The sequence below is a fragment of the Grus americana genome, chromosome 5 (genome assembly GCF_028858705.1).
Source record: "Grus americana isolate bGruAme1 chromosome 5, bGruAme1.mat, whole genome shotgun sequence".
NCBI classification, from domain to species: Eukaryota; Metazoa; Chordata; class Aves; order Gruiformes; family Gruidae; genus Grus; species Grus americana.
In genome coordinates, this window is record NC_072856.1 from 48337897 (window position 1) to 48354978 (window position 17082).

At 40.7% G+C, this 17082-nt stretch overlaps 1 protein-coding gene across 2 annotated transcripts in view; it reads right to left on the minus strand.

Annotated features, from left to right (window-relative positions):
• Positions 1-10263, minus strand: part of STON2 (stonin 2) — a 79967-nt gene extending 69704 nt beyond the window's left edge. The window contains exons 1-2 of one of the 2 annotated variants that reach the window (XM_054826376.1): positions 9967-10263; positions 8505-8537 (exon numbers count right to left, since the gene is read on the minus strand). The gene's annotated coding sequence lies outside the window, so the exon portion shown is untranslated. The remainder of the gene's footprint in view (positions 1-8504; positions 8538-9966) is intronic. The other variant, XM_054826375.1, reaches the window with a different exon arrangement.
• Between the last annotated feature and the right edge of the window lie 6819 nt (positions 10264-17082).

Here is a 17082-nt window from a genome sequence, read left to right on the forward strand (position 1 = left end):
GGCAGACAAGGACCATTGAGGAAGTGATGCAGCTCTGAAAGAAAGCAAAGAAGTTTTCCTGTGCTGAATGTTGGCTGGAAGGGGAGATTAGGACCACTGAGTGAGAAAGCCATCTTCTGTTCAAGCCTTCTCTGTATTTCTATGTAACTATCAACTATATATATATAAATAACTTCTATATAACTGTACTTCTTTGTGACATCTTTTATAACTTCTAAGCTGCATCAGCAGCACCTTTCTAAGGAAAAGAGATTAAAAAGCGATTTTCATTGTAAGGGAGATCCTGTTTAATGGTTATATTTAAAGGCAACCTTAAAACGTGAGGCTGTCTCCCAGTTTAAGAAGTCCTGCTTGATTATTTAAAGCCAGACCAAAAAACAATACTCTGGAAGAGGTATCATAGGAAACAAGCCTGCCCTGGCAGAAAATTCCTTGGATGATCCAACTGGTCTTTCCTGGTTTCCAGTGTCTGGAGAGTCAACTGAGATTATGCAATTTAGTGTGATTCCAGGACACTGCAGCCCCGCAGGGCAACCCACAAATACCAGGTTTGTTGTCACTCTCTATTTTAGACACTCTAAATATAGGCCCATTGGAGTTGATAGCGCTGTTCCTTTAGCAGGACTACTCCTGTTTCAAGAGAATGAAAAGCAACTGTAGAAAAAAGTATGCTTGAGCAAAGACTGAATTTAAAGGGACTCAGTATTTTATATACTATTACAAAAAACTATGTATGAAATAGAAACAAAGATCTTGACAAGTCAAATTCATACACAGTGCAAAAAGTATGTTTGCAACACTACTAATACATTTGTGTCTAACTCTATTTCTCTAATTGTCAAAACATGAAATAAGAATGCATGGTATACTAGCATGATGTAGAACAGGGTATGAGAAAATCCTTTATTTTTTGTTGCTTGGTTTTGGGTTTATTAGGTTTTTTGTTTGGCTGCTTTGTTTTTACTAACACACTAGTAAGTGGTGTAGGTAAAAATAAAACATTTCAGGTCCATACCTAGAGAGTAGGGCTAGTAAGATGACAGTAGAGGCAATATTCGTTCCTGAGCATTGCCTACTCATCTCTGGACATTCACAGGGAACAGAACACAAGAGGTGGCCTTCCTCTGGTGCAAAGCAGTAGAGCCCTTAGCTGAAAATGAACTTCAGAATACTCTGCTTTCTAACTACCAACACTTCAGCATCGTCTGGTTCAGCGGCCAGCAGCTGCTCACCTTTGTGGTACTACCGCTTCGATAGTTAGCTGTGCCCGTGAGACAGCAGGCAACCTTGCGCATTCCAGAAGGGGCATCCAAGGTACGTTGCCATCTATCTACATGAGATATGTAAGTGTTGCAGGGGTACACAGTGAGAGACAGACCTCTGTGGCACATGGAGGCAGCGAATCACTCATATTTTATTACACTTGGTATTTTGCTGAGGAAGCTACAAGAGGAGTGAGTCTGAGTATCAAAAGCAGGAATGAGGACCTCATGCTCAATAGCATCATATAGTTAATACCAACATTATTGTACGGCTTTCCATGACATGCTCATCTTTTAATCTGACACAAATGCCCAGTTACGAAGCATTCAAGGTATTGACAAATATAGAGTATTATACACTGAAATTCGTATGAATCAGCTCCCACAGAGTGTAGCACAGTCCCTGGTTTCACAGTGCTTGGAGTGGCTCAAACACACAGTCGGTGCACCAATGCATTTGTAAGGCTATCAATCAGCAAATCATAAAGCACAATGATTAAGAATGAAAAAAAAAAGACACGGACAACGGCTAATCACTCAATGGTTGGGGCATTATTGTCAAAGTAAACTGGCAAAACTGGAATAGCAGGGAGCGCTGCACATAGGGTACACTGGCAGACACCCTGGGGAGAAGGACCAAGCTGTTTGCTGGGGAAGCTTCTGTGATGGCAGCTCCTCCTATGTCCAGCTTGAGCCAGCGGTACACAAGTGCTGTAGGTATATGTACTTGCACACGGTACACAATCTAAAACTAAACAAACTGCAATTTTAGATGCTTAAAAAAAAAATCTCCAGTTTTCACAAAGAAATAGGAATGTGATTTGATCTTTCAAAATTCTGTGTTTTGAGGATGTAGAATAATTTAGCTGGCTACAACAAATCAACACTAAAAAAGCCACAAACAAACCAACCAAGCCTACACTGTTCTCTCTCAGACAACTAATTCTTCAGTTTCAAATAGCAGACATTTGTTTTATCATTAAATTGCATAAAGTTTAACTGCATTAGGTAACCAGCCATTCTTATATATCTCGAAGTATGCTCTACTTAACTAAACTTTCAAATTATGCATGTGGAAACTAAAAGAGAAAGCTAAAAGCCACATGGTAAGACAAGTGAAGTCATGAACATACTCAGCTCTCAACTGGACTTGGGTAATGCAATATCTTGCTTCCCAAGTTTTTAGATGAGAATTTCATTCATGTTACATTTCTGGGTGCTGTCAGACATTGTGTAACCCAAAGGTAATTTTCTTTAATGAAAGGCATCAGGTCTGGTTTGTGCATGATCTGTTTTGTGTTATCCATGTGCTTTAGTAGAGCAACAGTGTAAAGAAAAAACCTCAACAAAATATAAAACCAAAAACTACAAAAAAACCCCCCAACCCCAACACTCCCTTCCCACCCAAGCCCCCAGAAGTTTAAGACAGAATTACTACTTTTGCCTTGAAGGCTCTGGGGTCTAATCGGGAGAACAAAGCAGAAAGAACTTCATGAAGACTATGCTGACTTCATTGAAAAATCAATATAAAGCACAGCAGACACGGAGATGGATGCTGGGCACTCGGGTAACACCGGCAAGGCCTTTTTTCATTAAAAGGTTTGGAATCTGGATATCCCCCTCTATGCAATCCCTCCCAGGTAACGCTACCAGCAGTGCTCTGGAAATGGAAGTAATGCAGTCAGGTCACCCCACCTCCCCACCCAACCTCACGCAGCCATAAGCGACCGTGGTTATTCTGCTCCTCAGCCCATGATATGTCTCAGTTGCACAGCACTATGATATGTGGAAATACCAGTTCATGGCATCGTTAACGCAGCATTACAGCTCTCTCGCCAGCTCTGGGGAAGCTGAGTCCAGCCAACCCTTGGCAAAAACTGCCTTACCCAGTGGATGAGTTTTGGAAATGGGATGCACCCGAGTATATTTTTAAATATTTGAGGTGTTTAGCTCCCTCTTTCATGAAGGCACAGACCCACAAAGGGACTGGGACTCTCTGTTTCTGTTACCAAGACTGGCAGTGACTGTGGCAGAGTTGTAAATCCTGACACCAGCATAATTCACACAAACAAAAGCACGTTACAAGCTACTGAAAATTAGCAGAATTAGAAGATTTTTTTTTTCTCCCCCCAAGACAAACTTCCTGAAAAGAAGGGACTATCACTTGAAAGTTAGTGACACTTGTTTCAGTGACACTGAAGAGCTTAATGCAGCAGTTTGGAGCTGCAGCTCCCAAAGGTCTGTGGCCACCCTCAATCAGTCTTAGCTCAAGCATACTCCTATCAGTAGCCTGGACACAACACAGGGAGAATGTGCAATCTTTTCTGGGAAAAAAGTGAATGCTGGTGTCAAACTCTGAGCACACCTGTAGTGTGGTAAACTAATATAGCTGCTTTCATTCAGAGAGACTTGGAAAATTAAATTGCAGAGGTCAGAGATGAGTTATTTAGGAGGGGAAAGCCCAAATTTGCCCAATCTATTCTACCTCCGTTTTAGTCCCTTCAGTGACACTTCAGATTCTAGCAGTGAATATCCCAAAAAATTCCATGCACTTATCAGCTGAGATCTTATTCCTCATGCTGAACTCGCATACCTTATAACTTGGAATACGATTTAAGAACACGCACCTGATGTTTCCTCCATATATAACTTTTATATATGAGATATAATTTTTAGCTAGGTAAATATTTGAACTCTGGTGAACTGGAAAGAACATAGCAAGGATCAGAGAGAAAGGAGCATTTCTGGTGGAAAGTTTCTGTCCTCAGAAGGAGCTAGCAATTAAACAGCAACTAATCATTAAACTTCATAGCCCAAATTCTTCCCTACAGCTGTTCCATTGAAACTTCTTTATTAGAAAATAGACTGGCCTTGTGCTGTGGAGCTTGACCAGCTCAAGTTTCAGTTACACAGTTAGTAATACTTTTTCTCTTCAAAAATGCTTAGCAGTGCTTTTTCCATGCATTTCCATCACCCACACAACCACAAAACCACCACGCAGTTCTGCAAAATGGTACCTTCTGTTCACAAGAGGCCCCTGGTTCAGATAGCAAGAGAACAAAATTACTATATCGTATGCCCACCCCCATTTTCAAAAGTAAATTAAAAATAATTCTTCCATTTCATTTCACAGCTGGCAAACTCAAGAGCCCACAGAGAGAGTTAGTTTCTATAAATATTCATGTCTATAAATGCCAACTAAAACTTGGCCTGAAAGAGCGTAATGAAACAAGAAACACAGCTCAGCAAAAAGACATCCTTTCTCCCCAGCTCACCAGGCAGGTCTGCCGCCTTTGGACCAGGAGCTCCGCTGCTCATCTCAGCCCCAGAGCACACTGCCCGCTCTTTGAATACGAGGATAGTTTTGTACTACTGGAGCACCTTCATAAGATCCTGAAGCACACCGGCCAGTTCCGTCCTCTGTTTCAAGCCGAAGGAATTGTGCTGAGACATTTAGTTCAGTTACCTTAATAAAGCAAGATGAATCACACCTCATTTAACTCCGGACGCCCAGTTAGACATCCGAGATGGTCATCCGATGCTCTGTTTATAGTCAATAGAAGGAACACAACACCTCCAGAGGATCCTTCGTCTGATCTATTTTGGAACGAGGTGAATGCCCCTCCAGAAAGACCATGGCAACTAACTTAGGCTTGCATGTCTTTTTCGCACCTCAATTAAAGCAACTGAATCACAGCCAAAAGTAACATTGTACCAATCAATACTGTCACTGATATGCTGTGTTAGCATAGATCCTCCCCTCTTCCAGGGAGTCTAACTAATTCCCCAAACTCTACAGCACGCGCTCCTGGTCACACAAGGCTTCTATGCACATATTTATTGTTAGTACTAAATAACCTACACACATACATGTCTTCAGGTTATTTTCCCATGCTGCCTTTTGGCTCCCTCCTTCATTACTTCTAGGGCTGCTATTTGTTTCTTTCAGGACTCTTTCCCTGGAGTTTCACCTAGTTTTGTCTTCCCAGAGGGAAATATCTGCAACAAAACTTAAACCCCACATTTAGTATTCAAGATAAATGACTTTATAAAATCAAACATACCCGTAGGATCGCAATCTGTCTATCCCACCTTCCCCGGCAGTATCAAACACAGAACAACCGCCCTACTCTGCAAAGAACAAACAAGAGGCACTTCAGCAGCGGTTTGTTACTCAGAGACTTATTTCTCATTTCATATGAATGCCCTTGAGAGATCTGAGATGAAATCACCAAGCGCTGATTTGAAACAATGGCACAACTAATCAAGACGTCCCTATAGCATGACCTCTTCCAATAAATAAAAACTTAAACTTCAAGAAAGTCTTACACACATTTCTAGACATGTCACTGAAGGGGACTGATAAACCTTAATATATCACTGCTGAGATAATATTTTCAATGTTTTAGGAAATACTTACTGTCAGAAAAGTACCTACTGAAGGATTTTCAGGATGGGTGAGGGCAAGAGCTTTTTGATTTTACGGCTCCCTTTCACCAACTGTATCTCTATAGAACTGATGTTTAAGAAACCTAGACATTTCAGCAACCTACTTTTTTTAGGAGTATTTTCTATTAATAAAGCACTGTTTGTTTCTATAGTTCTCTCAAGGACGTTAACTTTTTTAACATTATGCTATGATGTTTATATTCTCCTCTGTATTTTTTCTGTAAATATATATTGAGAATTGTGTTACCTTTAAAAAATTGGTAACAAGTTGGTCAAGATGCTATATCCTAAGTTTACACTTAGGAATGTAAGCAATGTAAAACCTTACCAACTGCAGCAGAGCTGTAGGGTGAAATACTTGGCATTAAGGGCATAGCTTTCACACTACTTTTTTGTGGTTTTTACTTCCAATTATCTCCAGTCTGATCCTGTAGACTGAATTTGCATTAGCACTTGGAGTACATTAAACGAGCTCCTGGAGTTCTTCTGACTCAGTTTTATCCCAAACAAAATCAGTTTACGTGCTCTGAGATGGAAACTGCAGTGCAGTAAGTGCAAATCATCAGGACGTTCATTTCAAAAGTGCATCCCTGCTCTAACTAATGCACTAATGTATTTGCAACCACAATTTTTCAGAAAAGAAGGGAATCCTGGAACCCTGATGCTTGTCCCCTGGTATCTCCACAGGATTGCATTTTCTCAGTTTTTGCAATCTCAATGTCTGAAATTTTACACCCTTAAGTTTTGAAAGAAATAGGACCTTCCACACCATTTGCCTTATTTGCACATTTAAAAGACAGTGAAAATTGATCACAGAAGTCAATAGGGGCTTCATAATCCCTACCTGGGAATCAACCTTACCCGTATAGACACCTTTGGATGGATTTCGGCCCTGTTTGAGGTCTTGGAAAAACTTTCACCATCTACAAAGAGCAAATATTTAACCCCTAACATTTCCAGATGTATGAGCTGAGCCGTAAGGCTTCTAGTTGTGTTTGCTAGGGTTCAAATTCATCTGGTCACAATTACAGCCATAGTCCTGAAAACAACACATGCTCATACCCAACGCATACAGAGACAGGCATTCCTTCCTTGAGGTTAACCACTTGTGAGGTTATTACGACCATTAGAAGAACTTGCAATCCTTTAAGAAACCATCCAGCACAGTTAGACTCCAAAGAAAATGTGTTAAGAAATCAGAGGACAAAAAAAAAAAAAAATCTGGTTTTGCTACTACTTCATGGATTTTTTTTTGTAATGCAACTAACAATTCAGACAAATTGCCCAGTAATTGCCTTCTGAAGGTTCTCCTTTCCTAGCTGACTGCCGAGTGAGCTTAAGAGATTGGCTTAGATACGTCCAACTTTTAGATGGCCAAGATTACATTAGAAGATTACCACCACCATATGAATCCCTACAGTTCTATTGCTTGTTTCCCGATTATTTTATTCTAGCTTTCCAGGTTCCAAAGAGAAAACTAACATTGCTGCAAAGCTTCTGAGGCTAAGACCCTTACTTTCAGCCTGCCTTTAAGAATAGGGCTTTCAACAATTCAAAACTCACTTATTCTGCTAGTTTATTGGCAAAGGCCAGGACAGGTGCTTTGCACAAAGCCTCGGTGCAATGCTTGGGTTAAAAGCTGAACGAAGAAAGGGTACTACCAGGGCCAAAGTGTCAGAGCAGGAGAATCCACAAGCTATGATCTCGTAACTGATGCCACCTTGGCAACTGCCTCACTGACTGGAAAAGTCACCACTTTTACAACAGGGGCAACAGAAGCCTTGCAGAGCAGAACATCTTGAGAGATTTGTAACACACGTAGATACCATTCCTCATCTTCATTTGCTGATGCCAGACTTGAGATAGCTGAAAATTAAGGACTCTATAAACATGATGTATTTAGCCCACTCACAATATGGTTTGAACCCCCACACAGTCTGGGTTTCTCAACCAGGGAACTGTACCAGCTGCCAGTTCTTAACAAGATAGCTGGCAAGGTAGCACAAACAAGGACTTGAGATGGGGACTTGGCCACTATTGAGATGTAGCTGTTGCTTTTTCACCTTGCGTCCCCCCGACTGTTATCTAAACCAACCACACAGCAGTGTATTAATGCTGCCACTGATGTAACGAGGGGATCCAAGGAAGTTGTGTAAAGGAGAGATCTGCAGTTAAAGACCAAGGTATGCTGTTCAGTCCTTAATGATAATTAAGGACATGAATCATAGGAGAGTACAGCTAGTCAAAACTGAGATACAGTGCACTATGCGAGAGAAAAAAATCCAACCTTTTTTATTGGAAAGTTTAATGGTCATGCTCTTGAAGACATTCATATTTTATTTAAAAGCTACAACTATAAAAAAGCAGCGATCGCTAAAGTTGCCAGCTGTATTCCCATATTTAAGGAAAAGAGTATGTGAGATCTGCTTGAGAGTTATTGCTACTTGCTTTGTACTTGAGATCTCCACAGAAATATCATGAAAAGCCCTTATGTTATACATAAAGAGTCAAAGCTTTACCTGACAAAAGCATGATATAAACAGATTAAACGCAATTCATAGTGAACACTGCTTTATATTATAATCAATCAAATCTGAAAATCCTTTGCAAGACAACCTAGCCATTTGGAAACTAAGCATTTAGGAAAGTCACATGCATTGCATAACCCCATGTACTACATCTCACTGCAGATGGGAGAAACTGCTCTTCAAGCTTCTTTGTGATAACACAAACTTCGGTTACTAACATAAACCTGTTTATCCAGAAAATACTAAGGCAAAGTCCAGAGCTTACTTGTCTGTGTAACACAAGGTATGTTTCAGTCATCTGGGCAGAGAAAAGAACAAAAGAAATCAGAGTCACATGCCACGATCAGTGAACACAAGCATTTTGCAATTTACTTCTAGCTTGACATTTACTTGCCCAAACTAGTAAGTTTACAAAATGCACATTTCACACAAGACAAGAATGATTCATAGCTGATTCACAAGTAAAGAAATGCCAATGTTTGCCAAATTTTTGCCCTGACAATACTAAAAATGTCCTCAAACCAATACTGTGAAGTTATTCTAAGGATAATTCCCAGCAAAAGGTGCAACCAAGTACGGGAAGACGAGAGCTGTAAAGCATCGCCTGAGCTAGTCAAGCAGTCAAGCATTTTTTTTAATCTTGTTTCTCTCTGAAAAACTGAAAGTCTCAAAAAGGATTAAACCATGGGGAAAAACACTCAGAAAAGTTGCGTCTGGTTACAGACAATTAGTCAACAAAACAACTAACAAAAATCAACAGAGAAAAGTGGAGCTGCAGTACAGAAACACTATTTAACACAAGAACTAGGCAAATGTGCAGGGAAGGGGCTGTCTGGTCGTATATCAACATAAAAATCCACTTTGCACAGAAATATGTAATTTGAGCTTTTTTTAACCTATAATTTACATAGTGTATTCAAACAAGATGACAGAAAGATGAGTGGTGATTTTTCTTTGCCTTGCAGTATCTTAACCACAGAAAAACATTTCAAAAGCAGCACAATTCAGCAGACTCAAGAAAGGAAAAATCCAAAACATGAGTAATTGCACAGAGCAGCTGAGGGGTAGGTGGATACAAGCAGCTTCCACATGCTGCTGTTAATGACTCATTAACCCTTCTGCAGACGCATAGTAATAAACTGCGAGCAGTTAGAGAGACACAGCGTGCATTATTACAAATAATAAAGGAGAGCACTCATTTGGGAGAAGATGGCTGGGGAGGGGGGGAGTTGCTAGGCTGCCTGTCATAAACAGTCTTCATCGTAAACAGCCGTGACGGAAGGTGTAAGGACCAAGGGGGGACAGGTTGAAACACGGTCCAGATGGTCGCTGCTGGGAGCGGGGCCGGGAGGGGCTGGAGCGCGGAGGGGAAACTTCAGCTCGGCCAGGGCGTGCAGCTGAGGACGTCCCCTCCCCTGAGCCGCAGCGAACGCCCCGAGGGGCAGGCGGCAGCCCCCGCTCCGCCGGCGGGGCCACCTGCCTTCGGTTTAGGTTTCCTCGGCTCCGGTTTCTGGATGTCCTCCACCTGCCTCTGCGCTAGCGCTGCCCGCAAACCCGTACCCGCGGTACCCCTTCCTTGGCTGGCAGGGAGAGCACGGCGGGCGCGCACCCTCCTCCTCCTCCTCCCCCCGCAGGGACCGGCCGGGCGGCCCCGGCCACGCAGCTCTCCCCGGCCCGCGCTCGCTGCCGGCTCCTCGGCCGCTCCCCCGAGCCCCCCGCGGACCTACCTGCCGGCGGCGGGCGAGGCGCTCCGCGGGGCTAACGGTGCCGCCGCCCGCGCTGGCGGACGGCGCGCTGAGCCGAGGCGACGGCGGCGCGGCCCCCGGCCCGCCCCCCCCCGGGGCCGCGGCAGTGCGGGGCCGCCGCCATTGGGCGCTCCCCGACGGCGCGGGGGGCGGCGGCGCCGCATTGGCCGGTGGCGGCCGGCGGGGCCGGGCTGGTCCGACGGCGAGCGGCAGCCGCGGGCGGGACCCGGGCGGGTGGCGGGGAGCTGCATTCAGCACGGTGCCGGCTGAAGGGCTGGAAGAAGCGGCTGCTACCTTACTGCCAGAATTAACGCAGACCTCATAATATAAATCTGAAGTATTCATCTTATATCTGCCTTTAAAGAGTTCGGATCGCTATTTGCATATGCAAGTGTCCTTACGGAGGCTTTAATTTCTAACCCTACCACCATGTCAAGGCTTCTGATGAAAGGCAGGTTAATGCACCTGTGCAGCACAGGCACAAACGTGAGCACAGGTGCGCACCTATACACCCATTAGCAGATGCAGAGAACGACTCTGGAGAGCTGAGGAAGTATCAGGCCACCACAGAGCTTCCTAGAAAATTAAACCTTGTTAACAACCCTAACATTTGCATTAAATATTATCACAACAGTCTTAATTAGTTAAAAAAAATTATACAAGTTTAACTCTGCTCCAAGTGAACTAACACTTTTAAAAGCGGTCTTGTAAAACACTGGAAAAATGTTAAAAGTTTAAGATAACCACACAACGATGGTAACTGATGTTATCAGTGGCAGTTTAGCACATCTGGTTCACCTGATTCTGTCTTGAAGGAGCTTTCAAAGAGGTTTGAAGTTTATTATTGGTACATACTAATCTGGGGACATGCATTAAAAAGCACACCGCCACTCGAACAAAAAAACAAAGCCCTTGCGATACAAGTCGGGGATCTCCTCTGGCACAAAACGTTGACACGAGTGCCAACTAGAGGTGGTAGGGAGAAAACACGCCATTCAAACATTTCCAAACAATATTTGCAAACCATGCACAGTCTTATCCAGCAGTATAAAATGGTGATTTCCCAGACAAAACTAGCGATAAATGTTTAGTTGCATATACTGCCCATGGGCCGTGACAGATTTAGGCTGGTAGCCATGATCATTTACACGTGTAAAAGGTGAACTAAAACAAGGACACAGGCTACTCCTGCTCAGGTACAACTGGTGCCTATGTTTCTTCTCACAAGCCAGAAGAACTACAGATTAGTATTCCAATTGTTTCTGTCTATTTTCCCCATCTTTAATAAATCCAGGGTCCAGAACAACATCATTGACCTCTGATGTACTGGCCTGGCAGACTAGAAAGAGACTCCAAGGCCATCAATCCCTTCCTGGTTTTGGTCAAATCCTGAACCCCATTTCTTTTTTCTTCCTTTGTTTTCTGAATAGCAGCATCAGGATCGGCCATTACAGAGTGACTTTTCCCACCGGTACTACGAGCCTGTAGTCAAAGAGGCAGCTACAAATGCTATCACGAACAGTCCAACAGTGACAGGGTTGTCTTATCTCACATTGCTAAGGCATGAAATTTTATCAATCAGGTTGTAATTAAGACTCAGCACCAGAAATATGTTATGTTTTCCATCTTTGCTGTCCTTTTCTCCCCCAAGCATGTTTACTGACAGCCTGTAGATGGTTTAAAGGTTGAGGAGATTTTTCTTCATTTAAGAAAACCATTAAAGGAAAAAGGCTTACATATAATGTATTGCTCTTTTAGTACTTTTCCCTCTTCTATGTAGATTGATTAACAGGCTTAAGATGGCTCCAGCACTGATTAGTTTTTCTGATATTAAATAAGCTGAACTCCTGTATTCCATATCCTTTTAAAATATGGAGAGGCAGGCGACAAGATGATTTAGAACATTTAATTCTCTTAAACTATTTATTCCGTCAAAGTGATTACACCATTACCGCAGCATCAGACAGCTCTGCTTAATACCACTATTCTATTCGGACTTGTAAGGTTTTACTTTTTTGTTTCCAAAATACTTTTACTAATAAGATCTAGAATGGTAGCACTAGCAGGTAACATACCTGTTACAGGTTCTTACGATTTCCTGAGTCGTCTTAGAATTAAAAAACACACAGAACAGCTTTGGTCAGCCCTGAAGTAGTCAGCCAGTTGGACTAGATGGTCATTGTAGGTCCCTTCCACTCAAATATTCTATTACATCAGAGAATCAGAAACAAAATTACTCCATTTGAATAATTATACATCACATTTCTGGTTGAAAACTGCTATTCATAAAATAGAAAGAGAAGTTAGACCATACTTGAACTCCCCTACTCCCAAAGTGAGGAGAGGAAAAAAAAACCACACCACAAAACCCAAACACACTCCAGATAATCTGGTTTGCCTACTTCAAATAGTTTGGGTTTGAAGAACAAAGATTATGGCCTTCCATTTTCCAGAATATGTTATATGAACCATAAAAATACAACATTCTATTGCTGGTATTCTGACCTATGTTGAAAATTTATGATGAGACTCTACAGGGTTAGAGCATGTGAGATCATATTTGGTACATATGTTTATAGTTAACTAAAGGCTAGAATGATCCTGATTCTAATTGTTTTTGAATAGACATGTCACCTGACTTTTTGTTCTTTCAACTTGACAGGTAATTAGGGTTGTTAATGTTAATATTTCATTATAAAGATGATATTAATAATTCATTACACATCTTGAGAGACTCTTAACGATGCTGTTTTATTCCTATATAAACCAACAATGATTCTCATGCAAGCTTTGCCACAGATTTAACTGAATTCATCAGTTAGCAAAATTAAATATATTTCATTGTATTAAATAAAGTGAGGAGGTGTGATTTAACCCTTGGTGGTATCCCAACAGAGGCCCAACCAAGAAGCGTACAGAAGCACTTCCAGAATTTTTTTACCCATCTGGACCTGCTTCCACAATGAAGTCAGCCTGCACTTCACGTACTTCTTTACACCATGTCACAAAGTACAGCCTCGCAGGAGTGTTTGTTCATGCATGCTCCTCCGCCCATGGGTTGACACTGACATGACACAGAGAGCAGCAAGAGAAAATAAATGTGTTGTGACAAAAGATTGTTTGCTTACCTTCCTTACCTGGTACGCATGTGGATGGCCTTTGCTTCAGCTGACACAGGCAAGCCTGAAAGATCATACTTCAGGACAGATTTGTGTAATTGAATGTCTCAGTTACAGCAAGATTAGTTTAAAACCAATATTGCTTAGTACAAGAAGCACAGGGAGAGTTAAAGACTTACCAAACATACTCATTTACATAATTTGAAAACTTACATTTCTGTAGCTGCAAGAAAGTCTTTATGATTTGGCATCTAGAAATCCCGAGGAGACAGTGGAAATTAATATTTTATTTGTTGTGTTTAGATAAGGAACAGTATTTTAAATTGACCTGGTCTATCTTTTGTTCTAGCACCTTTCACAGTACCAAAGAGAGGACTAATGAGACACTAGATCTGAAATGTTAAAAAAGGGGATTTATTTTTAGTTTATTTTTCTGTTCATTTTTCAATATTTACCATAGAGTGTTTAAATTTTTGGCCAAATTATTTGCAAACTCTTCACTCTAAGTGTGAAAGCTATTTCATGATGCCAAACTAGTATCACCAGAAACATTTAAAATTATTTCCTATCAATCTATATTTTGGAGCTGAATTAAGAGTGACAAATGTAGTGAAGAGCAAACTTTTAGAGCCTTGTAAACTCAAATGTAGTAATTAGGCCCCAACACAAAACAGTGACAGAAAGAAGTTTTACACATGGAGCTTTTCACTGAATATGCAAGATACCAGAGTAGGCAAACAGTTAACATACAGCATTTGCTAAAGCGTTTGTTAGTTGAGAGATAATACATTAATGAAGAAATCCTTCTTTCTTGCTCTGTTTTGAAAAGTTCCTACCTACTTGCACCCTTTGCCTTCCATGGAGTAAAAGATCAGACTCCTAGTAAGAAACTCAGTAAGGCTATTTGTTTAGCAAAGGGGCAGAAAAAGCCAACACAGCTGCGTGCAGTGAGATCACCACATTTATCTCACTGGGTCTGAATTCTCTTACTATAGTCACCTCCCTTCTGTGCAATGTTTCCCAGATTTCAACAATCATGTCAGACTCAAAATTGAAATAAAAAAATGAAAATCTTTGGTTATCCAGTTACAGATGAACATTTAAGATTTCACTTGATTCCACAATAAAATGTATATATTTTTTGGTGTGGCTATTCTTCCTAATGGACTGTCCAGCCCTGTAATCAACATAAGAACCAGAGATGAAACTAAATACAAGCTGAAAAGAATTAACTCAAGTCCTCTTGATCTCTCAGCATGGGTAATGGGGGTAATCAGCTACTGGAAAACTCAAACATGTAGATTTTCAGGCCTTTAGCCTTTGAATTCAAAGCAGTATAGTTCTCCAAGAAGTAGCCTTTGTATAATCCGAAGTTATAAGCTTTAAACTTGAATGTGCCAAATATTTTTTTGGTAGTTTTAATGTCTGTCCTGGCTAAACCACGACAATGTCAGCTATAAAGATGAATTTAAAGTCTATGAAGTGTATTTGATCCCCCCCTCCAATATCCATATTTAATACTAGTAATGCAAGCAAGCTTTTCCTTTAAAATTGCTGTTGAATACATCTGGAGAAACTTTCCAAATAGAAAAAAAATATCTTATTTAGAAGCACCTAAAATACTATTAATTAATGGAATTTCAGTATATAGCAAAGTACAGAGCCTACAGAAACAAATACTGTAAAATATTGTAAAATACAGATTTCAAGTTATTTGGATAGCTCAAGTATTTCACCAGATGGTCTCTGCGAAAAAATGATTTTAAAACAAAACTTTATCACCTGTTGCTAAGTGTTTTCTCTTGCTTTAGTGAGAAAGAATTTGTACTCTATGAAAATCTGGATTTAACTTTGCAAAAGTAGCCACTGTCCTGGAAGCCGTGCCCAACTAGTCCACATTTTATCTGTACGTAATATTCCAAAAGATGTTGCAAGACAGGCTAGTACAACAGCAGGTTGATGGCTATACATATTAAAAAAGCTTTAATACTCCAGGGAAGACAATTCTTTACCGGGTCTTTCCAGAAGCTACAGTGATTTTTAATTTTGGACTCTACAAATATGAGAGAAATAGGAGTACTAAATTATTTCATTTTTTGAGTTTCTGAAGCTCCTGCAACCAAGCACTCTTTTCTCTCTCTATATATATGCGTGTGTGTATATATACACATGCACATATGTGTAGATATACACAGACATGCTCCCATGATAAGACAGTGACTGAAAGCGTGGAAGTTACTTATTTCCTAATCTTTTGAGACCTAAAATATTTTTTAACAAGGCTGAGTCACCATTTAATATCTGATGCCCCCTTGTGGCTGCAAACACAAACCCCAGATATATTTTTTTTTCCAGCAAAAGCAATTAATTAGAAGCAATAAAAAATTTTACTATGATTCTTGTACAGAAATAGAGCCACATTCATAAGTAACAGATGGGAACTGGAACATATAATTTTACAGTGCAGATTATCCCTGTGTTCAGGAGAAGGAAGAGTATGAAGAAGCATAGAAAAAATAAGGAAGGAAATACAGAAAATGTTTGACAGCAGAATTAGAGATATAATTTAAGTTTTTTGCAACACAAAAATGAATATTCTTCTGATTTATTTTCAAAAATCTGGAATTGCAACCCATGTTATGTGGAAAGCCCAAAAAGTTGGGTAGCAAAGAAATAAAAATGTGAGCAACCTATCCCTTAAGTGGAGGTCTGCCTGAAATGCTGTTGTACTCAGAAAAGCTTACCAGAATAAGCAGCAGTGTCACCAATATCTTTTGGGGTAAAACCATTCTGTCTGAGAATGTCATTACAGAATTCAGTTACTGTGCTGTAAAAGTTAAGTCACATTTACCTCTTGCTACCTGAAATGCAACTACAATGGTACTCCATCTCCACTTATTTTTCCTTCTGAAAATGAAAATTAAGACTAGATGTTAAAATATTCGTCACTTGGATAGATAGTACACTGCCCTCCTTCAACTTCGCTTTGGAAGAAGTAATTTGCAGTCTTCTGAACTTCTTTTTTTTGCAACAGGTAGACTACAATGACTTTGTTCCTCAGTAATTCTTGATAAAAATAGGAATTAAAGTCAAGATTCAGAAATGCCATTAAGCTCATGATCATTTAGAGATGAGGAAGAACATTTTGGCATTATACCAAATACTACATTCTAATGAAACAGGTGTTGCAGGCTTACAAACTATACTTTCTATTTTCATTTTAAATGATGTCTTAGACTGAGGAGAAAGCAACAAAAAACAAAACAAAACAAGCCAGGAAACCAAACAGACTAGTTTTTGATGAACATTATTCAGTGGCTCTTTCTTTAAAAAAAACCCTAAACAATCAAAAAAAAAACCCCTCACACACCCCAAACCCACAGCCATTTATATGCCTGGTACTTTATTCCTACCACAGAAAACAACTCCCTGTTGACTACAAGCTACAAGTAAAATAAAGTATCTACACTTCTGACCCCACCTGACTTGAGCACATCATCAATCACATCTCAAGCCACCAGCCCTTATGGAAGGTGAGGGATGACCTCACTAAGCTTAAGCTACATCAGTCAGGCTCAAGCTGGTTTTAGTACCAGCAGTTCTGTTTCCTACCTGCAACAAGTGCTATTGGCAGCACCAGACAACATGGGAAGCCTCCAAATACTTCAGAAAAGTATGTAACTTGGGCTGATGCCCAACAGTTCCCCTAATTGATGCCTTCCATAGCTGTTATCCTTGCTCCCTCACTCTCCTTACTTTCCTTCTCCCTAATGGTTTTCTTCCAAATTAATAAGCACACTGGAAAGTAAAACATAATACATTTACAAGGGAGGGCTCAGAGTCTCAACAGGTGGAACCTGAAGGGGTGAATGGGTCTAAAGGCCTGAAAAGCAAGCAAAACCTGTCAGCTTGGAGTAGTCCCTCCCCCGGTATCTGTTTCTAGTCACAGTATTATCCCTGTATTAGTATCGAAAAATGC